A 19704-nucleotide genomic window follows, 5' to 3' on the forward strand; every position below is an offset into this window, starting at 1 on the left:
AACCTTTTAAATAAAACAGCAAGTTAGGCTTCTGTAAGGATAACACTGTGTTTAAAACTAATTAAATAAAGTGAAGAACATGAGATTTTTCATGGTGACTCCGTTGAAATAATTGCCAAAACACATTTTATTACTGAATTAAAGGATCACGCACTAGTAGAGTAGAAAGACTAAAAAGGAAAATCAATGAGAATCATTTAATTCAATATTTGTTTTTCAAGTTTTGACTTGAAAGTTGTTTTAGGGTTTAGAATTTGTAAAAGAGACTTTGGGATGAACTCCATTTAACTTCTTCTTCTTTAGCAGTTGCAATTATTTGTCTGAAAGAAGTCCTTGAAGGGGTTGGTAAATAGCAAACTGTATTTCTATTTCCAGTGATTTCCTAATTTTAATTTTTGTATAGTTTTTACATCTACAGAAAACACTTTTTATATTACATACACAAACTTAGGTAATTATAATTATTGTTTTATGACACATTTACATTATTGGTCTACACATGGTCTCTATATATCCATCATAAAATAAGCACCCAAGATTTAATCACCCAACACAAAAACTAGAATATTGGTAATAACTAACAACCATCCAGAAAGTCTTCTTCTAGCCTTTCCAAATGATCTCAAACCGTTTGCCTCATAAACTTACCTGCTACCACTTTTACCCACCTGTTCTTTCCTACCCTGATTTTCATTCTCACCACAACCCTCCTGTTCACCTATTACCTTTAGTTCACAATCTGTATCTTGCTAAAATGAGTGAAGGCTCTTTGGCTGTATGACAGAAATTGATTCTAGTTAATCAGAATTAACTAGAATTATACTTAATATAGTTTAATGGAATTAAACAGAATTAACTAAAATTAAACTGATTCTAATTAATCAGAGAAAAACAATTGTTGTGAGAGGGCTTAAGCAATGGAAAGAGAGGCTAAGAACCAAGCTACAGAAAGACAGGAATTATAGTAACTACAGCAGAATCACATAAATGGATTTTGGAGGGAGTGTGAAGGGAGCAAGGGGTATGAGGGCATGATTCAACACCAATGCTGTTAAATGTGTGATTTGTCCAATGGAAGTCATGTACCACCCTTAGCCTAGGAAGAGAGCAGCGTATCTTGATAAACTGTCCTACCAGACTATATCCAACAAAAGAACAGGTTTCAAAAGCAAATTTGGGTTGTTTTTCATAAAGAAGGGGAAGAAATGTTGAGGCCAAAGGCAGCACAAATCCACACCAGAAATACTTTCTTCACTCCAGACACTTGAACTTAATACAAGTTGATAGTCCCTAGCTGAATTTAACTTTGCAATCTTTGACCTGTAGCTCAGTCACCTTATTCCACTCCTATTAATGTTGAACTACACAGAATTAACAGTATGTGTTTGTAAACTACAAAATGATAATTTTGCATGGTTTAAATAAATATAGCTGCATAAAGAGTAGAAGCGACTTGCTACATAGTTACGGTCACATTTTCCTCTTTCTAATAACAAGAAGAGTTCACTGTTTATTTTAATTTAAATTGTTGCAACCTATAACTTCTTCAGAGTAAACATTCTCAAATAACTCTCAAATACATACTGGAATAGTATGGGCTGCCGGGTCACACAGATTTAGTTCTGAGTGCCTACAGTGGGTACTATGTGTGTGACCTCAGGGAAATTACTTAACTTCTCAAAGACTTGGTTTCTACATCTAGTAAATAGGGACAACTAATGTTTCCCATCTCACATTGTCCTGAGTACTGAATGACATTACACATTTAAAATGATTAGCACAAAGCCTGGCACAAGGAAGCATGGAAGCAATGTTAGTTATTGTTATTGAATAATGACATGTATAACCTTTGCAATATGAAAATTCTCATATTAAAAGCTGCAATCGGCTCTATTAATCGAGGTTGAAAATTGAATTTATTTGGTGGGGCAAACATTCCTTTAGTTAGGTTGAATCCGTTTTGGTCAAAAGAATAAACTATACACACTGCTTCAGGGACTTCTGCAAACTGAGAATTTAAGTATTTTGTTTAACAAGGAGAATGATTCTATTCACAGGACAGTGCTCTTGCACAATCAGGAAAATGTGTGTATTTGTGAGTGTGCACCTGTGGGGATGTATTTTCTATTGTGAATTTATAGCGAACTGCTCTGAAAATTATCAATTGTGATTGAGAATTACCAATGTGCTCTATCCAATTAATGCTCTTAGATTAGGACTAGAAACCCCATTACTAATCCTGTACACATCCGTTATTTTTCATTAACATGTGAGATATTTTTTCTTGGCTTTCATTATCTGAATCTTTTAAACAAAAAGTTTTACTTGTAATATAGGAATAACATGGTCATTTGTAACTCAGAGAGTTGTTGTAAGTCTGCAATAAGGTAACGAACACACAGTGATGTTTTATGTATCCTAAATCACCTTATACAATGAGCTACTATTACTATTTTATACTTACATTGTTTAACTCAAAGGCAATACATTAGTTAAGAGTATAAACTGTAGTAGTAAAGTAGTAGTTAAGAGTATAAACTCTAGAGTCACACTACCTGAATTCGAATCCTAACTTCACCACTTTGGGCAAGAGACTTGAACTTAAAGTGGTTCATTTTCCTCATCTATAAGTTGAGGATAATAATAGTATCCTTCTCAGATGGTTCTATTTAGAATTAACTGATTTCACATATGAAAAGTACTTATAACAATACCTGACATAAAATAAATGATATGTAATTATTTCTATGGTTTTTATTGTCTTCTTTCTTAAAGCTGATACATTGAGTTCTACTTTTTACCCTCATTTCAGGATTGGTGATTACAGCTTGCACCACACTGTCACGCCTTGTTATATGTTGTCCTAAAATGATATCGATGGATGAATTATTCGTGTCTTCATGTCTTATTTTTGCATCTGAATTATCTGGTCCAATGGAATTAGGTAATGCTGTCTACGTTTTGTTATTTCACAAAGGAACTAATAATTCTCTCTCACATGAATTAAAACCTCTCTTTCATTATATTTCACTTATATATTGGTTTCTGTCAGTCATTTTGCAGTTTTTATCTTGACAGAAAAGCATTGAAATTTGCCAGACTACACTGACGTGCATTTGGTATACAGTTCAAAGTCTAGTTTTAAATCTGAAGGACTTTATATAGTGAACAATAGCTAAGGTGTTGGGCCTCCATGAAAAGATATTCAAAGTTTAGTTCTGTCAGGACCAACATGGCTACTGATGTCATGGATAAGATTATATAAACATCTTCAAAAAATCCACACCTCAAACTTTTACTTTGAGCAAGAGTGTCAATTCTTAGCAAAAATGAGCAAACACACAGTTACACACACACACACACACACACACACACACACACACTCCTAAATGAAAACAAAAAGACATTAAACTGAATTTTCAAACAATCATTTCAAGATAATTTCCTACAAATCTGACCTGAAGATTTCGTGATTATAAGGCATATTTTTCAAGGTGGTAAGGTATATTTTAATATTTTAAGGATATACTTTAACATTTTTAGCTTGTTTAGTAACTTTTAAGTATTAGACATATGATGTTTATGTTATGATATTTAGACACATGATAAATTGGCCTCCTTTTGTACTCTTTTATTGTGTTAAAATTGTTTAATTTACTTTTTTAAAAATAAATCTTTTTATTTCTAAATAGAAATAGAAATAAATTTGCTTTTAAAATTCCATGATAGTAGAGGCATATAAAATAAATCTTTAAAATTTAACTTATTTTAGATTCAGAGGGTACATGTGCAGGTTTGTTACATGCATATATTGCATGATGTTGACGTTGGGGTACTGTTGATCCCATCACCCAGGCAGTGAGCATAATACCCAATAGGTAGTTTTTCAGCCCTTCTTCCCTCCCTTGTCCCTCTAGTAGTCTCCAGTATCTATTGTTCCCATCTTTAGGTCCATGTGCACCCAATATTTAGCTCCCACTTGTGTTTCTGCATTAATTTACCTAAGATAATGGCCTCCAGCTGCATCCATGTTTCTACAAAGGACGTAATTTTGTTCATTTTCATGACTGCATAGCATTTCATGGTGTGTATATACCACATTTTCTTTATCCAGTCTATCATTGATGGGCATCCAGATTGATTCCATGTCTCTGCTATTGTGAATAGTGCTGTGATGAAAATATGCATGTATGTGTCTTTATGGTAGAATGATTTATATTCCTTTGAGCTTATACTCAGTAATTGGATTGCTGTGTTGAATGATAGTTCTGTTTTAAGTTCTTTGAGAAATTTTCAAACTGCTTTCCACAGAGGCTGAACTGATTTACATTCCTACCAGCAGTTTTCCTCCACAAACTTTTCAACATCTGTTATTTTTTGATCTTTTAGTAATCACTATTCTAACTGGTATAAGATGGTATATTATTGTTGTTTTTATTTGCATTTCTCTAATGATTAGTGATGATGTTGAGCATTTTTTATATGCTTGTTGGCTGCATGTATGTCTTTTTTTGAGAAGTGTCTGTTCATGTCCTATGCCCACTTTTTAATGAGGATATTTATCATTTGCTTGTTGAATTGTTTAGGTTCCTTATAGATTCCAGATATTGGATCTTTGTCAGATGTATAATTTGCAATTATTTTCTCTGTCACTGGTTTAATTCATTAATGATAGATAACTGGGGTATATTTAACATAGATATAATTTGTAAGAAACTGATATCAGGGAGAAATGCCATGCTATATCCACATTGTGGTGTTTAATAAGTATTAATAAGTAGTTATCTTTACAATAATAAATTCATACATTCAACAAATATTTATTGTGTTTCACATATGATTAGACACCCTTACATGTACTGAAGGTATAGCAATGAAAAAGCTTTTAAAAAGTACTTACTTTGAGGAACTTATATTCTAGTGAGGGAGGCAAATAACAAACAATAAACAGGTAAATATATTGTGGAGTCATTTAGTAATAAACGCTATGGAGAAAAAATAAAGCAGGAAGGGGAAATAAAGTTCTGATAGAGGGAATTGCTGGTTCAGGGAAAACCTTTATTAGACAATGTCATTTGAACAGAAGCCTGGAAAAAATGAGGGAGGAATTGTGCTGATAGATGGGTGTAAAGCATTCCAGGCAGAGGCAACAGTGGTGCAAAGGTCGTGGGATGAGAGTAGGATAGGCATATTTAAGGAACAGGATAATGGAGGGAAGCAGGCAAAGGAAGAGAGGCAGGAAATGAGATCAGAAAGGGTACTGGGGTATGCAGCATCATGGTCTTTGTAGGGCATTACAAAAACTTTGACCTTTTTTTGTGTGAGATGGAAAGCTACTGGGGTTTTGAGCAGAGGGATGATATGATCTGTATCAAGTTTAAGCAATACTTCTGGCTAACACTGGACATATTAAAAGATGGGAAATCTGTAGGCTGAAAAATTTGAATGGCAGAGTTGGGCAAGGGTTCAGTCTGGGAGGCATTCAATGCAAGCAAGAATTGCCATTGTCATTTTAGATATTCTTCAAGAATAAGCAAAATTTTTAGAAGGGTTGATAGGTATTAAAGTGTCAGTGTGCTATGCCTTCTCAAATTATTACATGTTATACCAACATCTTTATAAAGAATAATATTTTTCCTGAAAGGGAAAGTATGCTGGGTATAAAAGGTTTGGAATAAAGATTTTCTGATGTTCTTAAACACAGTAATAATATATCAAGCCAAAAAAATTATCATTTTTTCTTTAATTTTTCTGATGGGAGAACAAATTGAATCTACACTAACTTTAAGAGACTTACAAATTCTATCAGAGGCCAGGCACCGTGGCTCACGCCTGTAATCCCAGCACTTTGGGAGGCCAAGGCGGGCAGAACACGACGTCAGGAGATCGAGACCATCCTGGCTAACATGGTGACACCCCATCTCCACTAAAAAATACAAAAAGAATTAGCTGGGTTGGGTAGTGGGAGCCTGTGGTCCCAGCTACTCGGGAGGCTGAGGCAGGAGAATGGCGTGAACCCGGGAGGCGGAGCTTGCAGTGAGCCGAGATCACGCCACTGCACTCCAACCTGGGCAACAGAGTGAGACTCTGTCTCAAAAATAAATAAATAAATAAATAAATAAATAAATAAATAAATAAATATCAGAAGAGTCAAGAAATAAAATATTAATAAAATTACAATTTAAATTTGGATTTTGTAAGAAGATGATTATGAGATGTGATCAAATTTATATGCAAGATTAAAATGCCTAATTTGGGTCATTGTTTCATTTTCTGTGGCCTTTACAGTATTAATGCTGCAATAGTAAAAGAAGATTCAAGTTAATTCAGCAGCGAGTCAAACGCTGGCCGCTGTAAATACAACTCTCGATTACTTCATTGGTAAAGGTAAGTCATTGTGAAAGACTTCCGACAAAATCAGAATCCCCTTTTCCTGCTAAACCTTGCCCTTTCCCTTTCTTTTTGTATTGTGAGAATGAATGCCACCAATATTTGGTACCGAAATATTAATTTCCCATATGTCATAAAAATCTCAGTCTCCTGAGCAAATTTTAAGTTCTCTAGTGTGATTATGGCTTACTGGAGATTGTGGCTTATTGATTCTGTACGTTGCTGTTCATTACATGTAAATACTGTGAGGATGCTTTAGATAATAAGGTACTAAATAAACACCAGTTTTGATTACTTACTCTTTATAGTTGATGCTGAGTTATAATTATTCAGGTATAGATCTGCTTAGCTGAGCAAATTAAAACCACCAACTTCCTTGAAAACATAGAATAATTGTAGACAGATATTCTTCCACACATCTTTAATAGCATCTTATTTGGTTACTGATGTATCAATGAGCTAACAAATAATCTTTCATTAAATTTTTTTATCTCAGGCACAGTGCTGGGTGCTTAGGAGAAGAAATGAATCACAAGTCCTTGCTTTTTAGGCACTTGTTGCATAACCCAAAGGAAGCATTTTTCTAAGATTCAAGATTTTTCTTTTTATTAGTTATAATTTTAAAATTCTGTTGAAGAATTAAATTTAATTAGCATTCATGAAAACCCACTTTTTCTCAGGGCCTTCCTAGGTGCAGGGGAGTATAAGACATTTCCTATTCTCATGGAGGTAACCATGGCTAACTAGAGAACAACATAGGGTGACTCTGGTTGAGCCTGAGAGTGTATGATGACTCTGAATAATGCAGGAGCTCAGAAAGAGGTAGGACCATTATGGTTTTTGCTTGGTCCACAGTCATAAGGACATAGTTCTAGAACTATAGTCTGAAGGATGGGAAGTCTTTGAAATGTAAGGAAAGCATTTTAGAGATTGAGTCTATTGAGAATAAGAAACCATCACTACACTTGGATGTGGTAAAAATAGATGGGGCTATATAAGCACCATAATGAGTAATAAGTGCCTTGATATTACCCCACTCCCCCCACCATTCTCCCAGCCTTGCAGTGAACTGACTGTTGAATTATATATTTTCCTTTTTGGTAAAAAATTAAATAGTTATTTTTGCATCAGGGAGTTATTGCAGAAGTTTTCACCCATCCTTTGTCACTTTCCTCTGACTTAAAAATATGGAGCACAAGTTATCCCAACCACCTTTCACTTAATATCAACACTTTGTAAAACACTTTTTGCCTGAGCTACTGCTAAGATACAGAGCATAGAGTATAGATATTCTTCCGAGCAACCCACTTTTTGCAGAAACTGGAGGGAAGCCAAGAGAAAAATCAATCACAATTATTTTGAAGTGAAGTTTCAGCGTGTTCTCCTTGCATTATTATCTATGAGTTTCCTAAGATCACTGACAATGTCTTACTCACAGTTGATTCCCTTGTCACCCAGAACTGTGTCCAGCAAATAATATGATGTAAATGTTTGTAAAATTTATAAATAAGTAATAAGTAAAATTGACATCCATGCCAGGAAATCCAAACATTTGTCCTTTCACTCATCAACTATAAACTATCTTTTTCTCTCATATAGTTGCAAACATGGAAATATCTGTCAAAATATCTCTGTCATGTCCTTTTTTTTCCTTTTTTTTTTTTTTGAGACAGGGTCTCACTTTATCACCCAGGCTAAGGTGTAGTGATGCGAACTTGGCTCACTGCAGCTTCCACGTCCCAGGCTCAAGCGATCCTCCCACCTCAGGTCCCCCAAGAAGTTGGGACTACAGGTATGCATGCAACCATACTTCGCTAATTTTTGTATTTTGGTAGAGACAGGGTTTCGCTGTGTTGCTCAGGCTGGTCTCGAACTCCTGAGCGCAAATGATCTGCCTGTCTTGGACTCCCAAAATGTTAGGATTATAGGCGTGACCCACCGCACATGGCCTGTCATGTCCTTGATGCATGAAGTCTTCATGATTTATTTCAGTGTCCTATAAAGTAAACACTGGAATGAAAGATCTGTTCACAGGATGAATTTTAAATTTCAGATTTCGACCTGAAATTATGGTGGCTGGCTGGTGGTGGACTTTACATTTTGAAGAAAAGGTTAAGCAGGAGATCTCCACCAGCCCCCATTACTACCACAAACACTGACAGTCCTTCCTACAGGAGAATCCTACAGTCCTCACAACCCCGTAGCTCTGTTTGGAGAGCTGCCAGGAATTCACAGAGCTGCACTGCCCTAGATGAGGAGCACAAAGTGCCAACTTTCCACCCCTAGCTCACGAGTCGTGAGCCAAGCCACTGCAGCATGGCACCATCTTAAGACAGACATCTCTGGAGTGCATCTGTCTTGGGGCAGCAGCTACCGCATCTCTCCAGCACTGGGGCTCCACTTTCATTATGCCAAGCCAATATGAGTGGCTGAACACCACAACCCCATCTGTGCAGAGCCTGGGCCTGGAATCAGCTGTGATTCTTGTCCCGCACAGCAGGAAAACCAACTTTTGCTACACTCACTTCAAGCCAGAGGAAAAAGTATGGCAGTCCCACTCAAGGCAAACTCACCCTAGAGCTGGCCAAACCACTGTGCACGTTCCCCTAAGAGGCCTCTGGGTCTCCAAGCAGATGATATGCCACAAAGCCAGCAAAGAGCTATGTTTCTGGGCTCATGATTTGAAAAACAGCCCCATAGTGCCTCTGCCTCCTCTGAAAACATGCCCTGGCCTTCCCAATGGTTCTGTACCCCCAGTAAGGTCCTGAGAAACAGTCATATAAGCCATCACTGGCAGGCATGCCCCTAGGCCAGCCAAGCAACCAAGCTCATGACCTGGATCAGAGAAACAGTCCTGTGGTCTACCTCCAGTGGGCACATCCCTGAGCTGGCCAAGTAAATCTTGCACATACATCCCAGACATGAAAAACATCCATGTGGCCAACTGCAGTGGGTGTAACCCTGGGGCAGTCAAGCAGACTCGTACCTATGTCCCAGACCTGATAAACAGCCTTGCGGGCCACCCTCCAACAGGCATATCCCCGCAGGCTGGTCAAGCTGCTGTGTACCCAAGTTCCAAGTTCAAGAAAGAGCCCCATGGGCCACCTGTGGTGGACACACCCCCAGCTAACCAAGCAGCTTTGTATCTATGTCCTGGGCCTATACAATAGCCCCATGGGCCACATTCTGCAAACATATCTCTAGGCCATCTGAGCATCCCTGCACCTGCATACCAGGCCTGAAAATAGCCCTGCACGTTGCAATTGGTGTTCATATCCCACTCCCGAGTCTAGCCAAGCAGCCTTAGCTCATGTCCTAGGCTTGAGAAACAGGCCTGTGGGCCACCCCTGACAGACACATTTCTGGGCTGGCCAGCAGCTATGTGCTTACATTCTGGGCCTGAGAAATAACTCTGCAGGTCGCTCCCACCAAATATGTCCCCAGGGTAGTGAACCAATCACATGCTATTGCTCATGTCCAGAGTAATGGCCCCATGGACTAAACCCTGGAGAGCCAGACCCCAGATTGGCCTAACCACTGTGTGCACACATACATCCCTGACCTGAAAAATAGCACAGTGAGTACACCTATGGCAAAGCCATACTATTATGGCCACAAACTCTGTTATCCTAGGCCACTGAGAAATTCACAAATGCCAGTAATGTGAATTATAGCTACAGAAACTACAGAGACTACACTACTGTAGTAGACCAACGCACTTCACCAAACCAACACCCTAAGACCTATTCATACAAATAAGTCTTTTTCTAAGAAACCTGCTCCATAAAATTGAAAGAAGTCACTTTTCCACCAAATTCATAGAAAATAACATATGAGTGGTGTCTACTCAAAGATCTAGAAGCAAAAATACCATTTGACCCAGCAATGGAAATATACCCCCAAAATATAAATCATTCTATTACAGAGACACATGCATGTGTATGTTCATTGTAGCACTATTCACAATAGCTATGACATGGAATCAACCCAATGATTCCATGTCATTGATGTCAGCCCATCAGTGATAGACTGGGTAAAGAAAATGTGGTAACTATACCCCCATGACATACTATGCAGCCATAAAAAGAAACAAGACCATGTCTTTTGCAGGGACATGGATGGAACTGGAAGCTGTTGTCCTCAGCAAACTAATGCAGGAACAGAAAATCAAAATAATGAGAACGCATGGATACATGGAAGGAAACAGCACACACTGGGGCCTTTCAGAGGGTGTGCAGGTAGGTAGAGCATGAGGAAGAATAGCTAATGGTTGCTGGGCTTAATACCTAGGTGATGGGTTGATCTGTGCAGCAAACCACCATGGAACACATTTACCTATATAACAAACCTGCAGATCCTGCACATGTACCCCAGAACTTAAAAGAGAAGTTGAACAAAAAAAAAAGAAAATAACATAGGGACACATCAACTATGAAAAAATGTCACCTCCAAAGAAAAACAGTAATTCTCCAACAGACCCTAATCATAAGGAAATATGTAAAAAGCCAGAAAAATAATTTAAAATAATAACCTTCAGGAAAATCAGTGAGATAAAAGAGAACATGTGTATACAATTCAATGAAATCAGGAAAAAAATTATGATTTGAATGAGAAATTCAACAGAGATAGCTATCATACAAAATAATCAAACAGAAACCTAGAGCTAAGTAATTTAATGAATGAAATGAAAATACAATAAGAGTTTCAAAAACTAGAAGTAGCAGAAGAAATAATTTTTGAACCTGAAGACAAGTCTTTTGAAATAACACAAGCAGACAAATAAGAAAAAAGAACACAAAGTAATGAAAAAAGCCTATGGGATTTATGGGACACCATTAAGCACATTATATTGAAAGAAAAGAAGAAAGAAAGAGAGAGAGAGAGAGAGAGAAAGCAAGCAAGCAAGCAAGCAAGCAAACAAGAAAGAAAGAAAGAAAGAAAAGAAAGAAAGAAAGAAAGAAAGAAAGAAAGAAAGAAAGAAAGAAAGAAAGAAAGAAAGAAAGAAAGAAAGAAAGAAAAAGAAAGAGCAGGCAACTCAACTTGGCTGGGCATGGTGGCTCATGCGTGTAATCCCAGTACTTCGGGAGGCCAAGGTGGGCAGATCATGAGGTAAGGAGATCGAGACTATACTGGCTAACATGGTGAAACCCCGTCTATACTAAAACTACAAAAAATTAGCTGGGCATGGTGGCGGGTGCCTATAGTCCCAGCTACTTGGGAGGCTGAGGCAGGAGAATGGCGTGAACCCGGGAGGTGGAGCTTGCAGTGAGCCGAGATCGTGCCACTGCACTCCAACCTGGGTGACAGAGCAAGACTCCGTCTCGGGAAAAAAGAAAAAAAGAAAGAAAGGGCAACTCACATTATGCTCATTCCAGAAAGAGAAGAGAAGGAAAATGGTGATGAAAACATATTTAATAAAATCATAGCAGGAAACTTCCCAAGTCTTGGGATAAAGACGGGCATCCATGTTTAGGAAGCTCAAAAACCCCAGATAGATTCAACCCAAACAGGCCATCAGCATGAAAACATGCAAAACTATAAAACTCACTGGTAGAGCTGACACACAAAAGGGAAAGAAAAATAAATAAATCCTATCACTACAGAAAACCACACAGCTGTAAAAATAAGTAATAACAGAAAATAGGGATGAAAGGATATACAAAATAACCCAAAACAATCAATAAAACCACAGGAATAAGTCATTACCTATCAATAATAACCCTGAATTTAGACATACTAAATTCCTATCTAAAAGATATGGACTGGTTGAACGAATGTAAAAATCAGACCTGACTATCGGCTGCCTACAGGAAACTCACCTCACCTTAAAAGTTACACAGACTGAAAGATAAGGGATGGAAAAGTATATTCCATACAAATAGAACAGTTATATCAGACAAAACAGAATTCAAGTTAAAAGCAGTAAAAAGAGACAAGGAAATTATAAAGTAATAAAAGAATCAATCCACCAAGAGAATATAACAACTGTAGATATATATGTACCCAACACCAGAGCACCCGATATATAAAGTAAATATTGGATCTACAGGGAGAAATAACTGCCAATACAATAATAGTTGAAGAATTCAACAGCCCACTCTCTGGTTGGGCAGATCATTTAGGTAGAAAATCAAACAAGAAATATCGGATTTAAATTGCACGTTATACCAAATGGATCTAACCAATTTACAAAACATTTCAAACAACAGCTGCAAAGTACACAGGCTTTTCATCAGCACATGAGAATTTTCATCAATACATCAGCAATTTTCCAGAATTGACTTTATGTTAGAATATGAAACAATATTCAATAAATTTTTAAAAATTGAAATTAAGCTGGGTGCGGTGGCTCACGTCTATAATTCCAGCACTTTGGGAGGCTGAGGTGGGTTGATCGCCTGAGGTCAGGAGTTTGAGACCAGTCTGACCAACATGGAGAAATCCCATCTCTACTAAAAATACAAAATTAGCCAGGCATGGTGGCACATGCCTATAATCCCAGCTACTATGGAGGCTGAGGCAGGAGAATTGCTTGAACCTGGGAGGCAGAGGTTGTGGTGAGCCGAGATCGTGCCATTGCACTCCAGCCTAGGCAACAAGAGTGAAACTCTGTCTCAAAAAAAAAAAAAATAATTGAAATTAAATCAAGTATCTTGTCTGACCACAAAGTAATAAAACTAGATATCAATAACAAGAAGAACATTCAAAACTATACAAATATATGGAAATTAAGTGATAGGCTCCTGAATGATCAATGGATGAAGGAAGAAATTAAGAATAATGTTAAGAGATACCTTGAAACAAACAAAAATGGAAACATAACATACCAAAACCTATGAGACAGAGAAAAAGCAGTATTAAGAGGCAATTTTATGGCAATAAATGTCTACATCAAAAAACTAGAAGGTTTTTAATAAATAACCTAACAGTACATTTCAAGGAACTAGAAAAGCAAGAATAAAACAAACCCCAAATTAGTAGAAAGAAAGAAATAGTAAAGATTGGAGCATAAATAAATGAAATTGAGACTAAATCATGATACTAAAGATAAACAAAACAAAAAACTGTAGTTTTGTAAAACTGATAAGCAAAATTGACAAACTAAAGAAAATTGACAAACACTTAGCTCGACTAAGTAAAAAAGAAAGAGGACACCCAAATAAATAAAGTCAGAAATGAAAAGGAGATTTTTTAAATTTCTGACTTTATTTACTTGGGGTTTTTTCATTTCTTACTATTTATTTGGATGTTCACTTTCTTTTATACCACAGAAATATAAAGAATCTTTAGAGACTACTATGAAAAACTATGCACCAATAACCTTAAAAACCTAGAAAAAATGGATAAATGAGTGGACACATAAATCTACCAAGACTGAACCAAGAAGGAATAGAAAATCTGAACAGGCCAATAAAGACTAATGAGATGGAATCAGTAACAAAAATCTTCCAGTAAAGAAAAGTTCGTGACTGGATAGCTTCACTGCTGAATTCTACCAAACACTGAAGGAAGAATTAATAACAATTCTTCTGAAACTATTCCAAAAAACTGAAGCAGAGGGTGTTCTTTCAAACTCATTCCACAAGGCCAGCATAACCCTGACACAAAAACCAGTAAAGATATAACAACAAAAGAAAACTACAGACAAGATCCCTAGTGAACATAGACATAAAAATTCTCAACAAAATATAAGCAAACTGAATCCAAGGAACCATCAAAAAGAAAATACACTATCCCAATAATGTATTTATTGTATAAATCCCAGTAATCCCAAGTGGGATTTATTCCAATAATGCAAGAATGATTCAACATATGCAAATCAACTAAAGTCATATATTACATCAATAGACTGAAGGATAGAAACCATATGACCATCTCAATAAATTCAGAAAAAGCATTTGATAAAATTTGGCAACTTTTCATGATAAAAACTCTTTTTTTTTTTTTTTTTGAGACGGAGTCTCGCTCTGTCGCCCAGGCTGGAGCGCAGTGGCCGGATCTCAGCTCACTGCAAGCTCCGCCTCCCGGGTTCACGCCATTCTCCGGCCACAGCCTCCCGAGTAGCTGGGACTACAGGCGCCCGCCACCTCGCACGGCTAGTTTTTTGTATTTCTTAATAGAGACGGGGTTTCACCGTGTTAGCCAGGATGGTCTCGATTTCCTGACCTCGTGATCCGCCCGTCTCGGCCTCCCAAAGTGCTGCGATTACAGGCTTGAGCCACCGCGCCGGGCGATAAAAACTCTTAATAAACAAGGTACAGAAAGAAAATATCTCAACATAATAAAGGCCATATATGACAAATCTACCATTAACATACTACTGATCAAGGAAAAGCTGAATGTCTTTTCTGTAAGAACTGGAACAAGACAAAGATGCCCACTCTTACCACTTAGTCAGCATAGTACTAAAAGTCCTACCCAGAGAAATTAGGCAAGAGAAAGAAATAAAGGACACCAAATTGGAAAGGAGGAAGTGAAATTGTCCCCGTTTTCACAGGATATTATCTTATATAGAGAAAAACCAAAAGACTCCCACAAAACTCTTAGAACTGCTAAACAAATTCAGAAAGTTACAGGATACAAAATTAATATACAAAAATCAGCAACATTTCCATACATTAGCAACAAACTAGCTGAAAATGAAATCAAGAAGACAATCCCATTTAAAATATCTACCAAATAAACCAAAATACCTAGGAATAAATTTAACCAAGGAGGTGAAAAACATCTAAAAGTAAAACTACAAAACACTGGTGAAAGAAACTGAAGGGGATATGAACAAATGGAAAGACATTCCATGGTGGTAGATTGGAAGAATTAATAGTGTTAAAATGACAATACTACCCAAAGCAATCCATATATGCAATGAAATCACTGCCAAAATACCAATGACATTTTTCACAGAAATAGAAAAACCAATCTTAAAATTTATATGGAGCCACAGAAGACCCTAAATAGCTTAAAGTGACTCCAAGCAAAAAGAACAAAGCTGTAGGTATCACACTATCAGACCTCAAAATATATTACAAAGCTGTAGTAACCAAATCAGCATAGTACTGGCATAAATATATAGACATAGACAAATGAAAAAAATAGAGAACCCAGAAATTAATTCACATATCTACAGCCAACTTGTTTTTGACAAAGGTGCCTAGACACTCATTGAGGAAAGGACAGTCTCTTCAGTAAATGGTGCTGGAAAACAGGATATCCATATGCAGAAGAGTGAAACTAGACTCCGCACCTCTTGCCCTATACAAAAATCAACTCAAATTGGATCAAGAACATAAATATAATACCTGAAAGAATAAAACTACTAAAAGAAAGGATAAGGAAAATGCTTTGGGACATTGGTCTGGAAAAAGATTTTATATATAAGCCCTTAAAAGCCCAGGCAACACAAGCAGAAACATGTAAATGAGATTATATAAAACTAAAAAGTTTCTGAACAGCAAAGGAAGCAAACAAAAGAGAAAAAAAGACAGCCTACAGAACAGACTGAAGTATTTGCAAATACTCATCTGACAGAAGATTAATGACAAGAATATACAAAGAACTCACACATCTCAACAGCAGAAAAACAAACAATTCAATTACAAATGGGCAAATTATCTGAAAATATATTTCTCAAAAGAAGACATACAAATAGCTAACAAATGTCTACAAAAATTCTTAACATCACTAACCATTGGAGAATGCAAATAAAAATCACAATGAGGTATCATCTCACCCCAGTTACTCTGGCTATTATCAAAAAGAACAAAAATGATAAATCTGACAAGGATGTGGAGAAAAGGGAACTCTTAAACACTGTTGGTGGGAATGTAAACTAGTAAAACTACTATGAAGAACAGTATGGGGAGTCCCTCAAAAAGCTATAAATAGAGGCTGGACGTGATGGCTCACACCTGTAATCCCAGCACTTTGTTACAGGTGCTGGGGCACCTGTAAAAGCTGAGGCAGATGGATTGCTTGAGGTCAGGAGTTCAAGACCAGCCTGATCAACCTGGTGAAAAACAAAACAAAACAAAACGAAAAACTACAAATAGAACTCCCTGATGATCCAGCAGTCTCACTATTGAACTATCAGAAATTTATCCAAAGGGAGATAAATCATTATATTGAAGAGATATCTATATCCTCATGTTTATTGCAGCACTATCAATAATTGTCAAAATATGGAATCAACCTAAGTGTCCAACAATAGATGAACAGATTAAATAAACATGTGTTGTATACACACCATGGAATACTATTCACTCATAAAAAAGAGTGATATCCTATCATTCAGGGCAATATAGATGGAATGGAAGGATATTATGTTGGGTGAAAAAAGGTTGAACACTGCAATTCTCATTCATATGTGGAGGCTGAAGAAAGTTGATCTCATAGAAGTAAAAACTAGAACAGAGGACACTAGAGATTAGGAAGGGTAGGGGAAAGAGGGAGATAGGGATAGATTTGTTAAAGAACAGCTAGGTAAGAGGAATGAGTTCTAGTGTTCTATATCACTATAAAATACTATTGTTAACATTAATATAGTTTCAAATAGCTACAAGGAGGATATTGAATGTTCTTAACACAAAGAAATGATACACATTTGAGATGATAGACATGCTAATTACTCTGATTTGATCACTATATATTACATATATTGAAACATCGCTATGTACCAATTGACTATGTACAATTATTTGTCAATTTAAAAATCAAATAAAATAAAGAAAAGAAAAATTTTAGTCAATAAAATTATCTCCGTACAAGAAATGCCAACTTGTAAGAGTCAAGAAACAATATGTTCTGGTAAATAGAATTTCATATGGGGATTTCTCATGTTTGAGGAAACTGAATACAATAAAATACACTTAGAACTTAAGTGGGAAGCAATTAACCTTTTGATGACTAAGAAAGCTTTCTTGATTTCTGCAGTCCTTCAGGATCCTGAGACATCAGTTCGTTATCATTTTATTTATATATGCATAAAGAAAGTGCAGGAGGTTAAAGTGAATGTGTAATAATCTGGTGACATAACCCCCCCACACACTCACACACAAATTCTGCTTTTAAAACAAACACTGCCATAAGCTTCTTTCCTCTGGAAATACATAACTGCTTAACCTTTATCCCATCTTTTTATTTATTTATTTATTTTGAGACCCAGTCTCGCTCTGTCACCCAGGCTGGAGTGTGGTGGTGCAACCTCAGCTCACTGCAACCTCTGCCTCCCGGGTTCAAGCGGTTCTCCTGCCTCAGCCTCCCGAGTAACCGGGACTACAGGCGCCCGCCACCACGACAGGCTAATTTTTTGTATTTTTAGTAGAGACGGGGTTTCACCGTGTTAGCCAGGATGGTCTCGATCTGCTGACCTCGTGATCTGCCTGCCTTGGCCTCCCAAAGTGCTGGGATTACAGGCATGAATCACCGTATCCTATCTATTGAAATATCTTCCTAGTTGATGGATTTCTGAATAAACTTAGATCATAAAACAAAGACTACATTATTGTAGAGTTCCATGCTTCCCATCTTCCACCCTAAAAATATACTGAGACTGAGAGTATGGGGAAAAGATGTGAAAATATTATATCTGAACAGTGAGCAAAATGAGTATTTAGCAAAAGTTAGAATGGAAGATAACTTGTTAATAAAACCAACATCCTCAGGTGGGTTAATACGAAGCATTAGGTGAAAGGACAGCTACCCAGTATAGCACATTGTTTCCAATGTATACTTAAATTTGTGTTGGAGGATAAGGATGAGCTCATTACAACAGAACTTTACAGATAGTGACCCTGTCACCTGGGTTAAGCGACTGTCTATCCTGAGAGTTTTTGCGTTTGTCTCTCTTTGGAGCTTCAGGAGTATTGCTGGCCCTAAAATGTATTTTGTACTAGACTCATAAATTTCACTGATCAGATAAATGCTGTACATATGAACCCAGGGCAGTGATGGCTAATTTTCACAGGTGATGTTTTCATTTGATCTCTGAATTTTTTTTTCAAATTTTATTATAGATTTAGGGGGTAGATGTGCAGTTTTGTTACGTGAGTATGTAGCTTGATGCTAAGACTTGGGGTATGACTGATCCCATCACACAGGTAGTGAGCATATAGTAACCAATGTATACTTAAAAACCTTGCCCTCCTCCCTGCCCCTTCTTGTGTTCCCCAGTGTCTTTTATTCTCATATTTATATCCATGTGTACCCAAAGTTTACCCCTCACTTATAGGTGAGAATGAGCTGTATTTGGTTTTCTGTTTCTACATTAATTCATTTAGAATAATGGCCTCCAGCTGCATCCATGTTGCTGCAAAGGACATGATTTCATTCTTTTTACAGTTGCATAGTATTCTATAGAGTATATGTATTACATTTTCTTTATCTAATGCACCATTGATGAGCATCTAGGTTGATCATATGACTTTTGTATTGTGAATAGTGTTGCTATGAAAATATAAGTGTATGTGTCTTTTTGGTAGGATGACTTATTTCCCTTTGAGTATATATTCAGTAATGGAATTGCTGGGTTGAATGATAGTTCCATTTTTAATTTTTTGAAACATCTCCAAACTGCTTTCCACAGTGCTTGGACTAACTTACATTCTTACCAGTAGCGTGTAAGTGTTCCCTTTTCACCACAACCTCATCAGCACCTTTTATTTTGTTGACTTTTTAATAATCACCATTCTGACCGGTGTGAGCTGGTATCTCATTGTGGTTTTGATTTGCATTTCTTTGATCATTAGTGATGATGATCATGTTTTTATATGTTTGTCGGCCATTTGTATACCTTCTTTTGAGAAGGGTCTGTTCATGCCTTTTGTCCACTTTTTAATCAGTTTATTTGTTTTTTGCTTGTTCACTTAAGGTCCTTATAGATTTTTGATATTAGACATTACTTGGATGCATAGTTTGTGAATATTTTCTCTCATTCTGTGGGTTGTCTGTTTACTCTGTTGATAGTTTATTTTGCAGCACAGAAGCTCTTTATTCAAGTACCACTTGTCAATTTTGGTTTTTATTGCAGTTGTTTTTGAGGACTTAGTCATAAATTATTTGGCAAGGCTGATATCTAGAAAGGTATTTCATATGTTTTCTTCTATGACATTATATGTTGAGGTCTTACATTTAAGTCTTTTACCCACCTTTTCTTATTAATCTTCTCTGCTTTATTTTTTTCCATAACCATTAATACATTCTCATACTATATATGAATGTGTGTAGATATATAGTCATACAGTTATATACTATATTATACATCATATAATATGCATATATCCTTTTTTATTGTCTTTCTCCATTCACCAGAATTTAAGC

The sequence above is a fragment of the Macaca nemestrina genome, chromosome 2 (genome assembly GCF_043159975.1).
Source record: "Macaca nemestrina isolate mMacNem1 chromosome 2, mMacNem.hap1, whole genome shotgun sequence".
Taxonomy (NCBI): domain Eukaryota; kingdom Metazoa; phylum Chordata; class Mammalia; order Primates; family Cercopithecidae; genus Macaca; species Macaca nemestrina.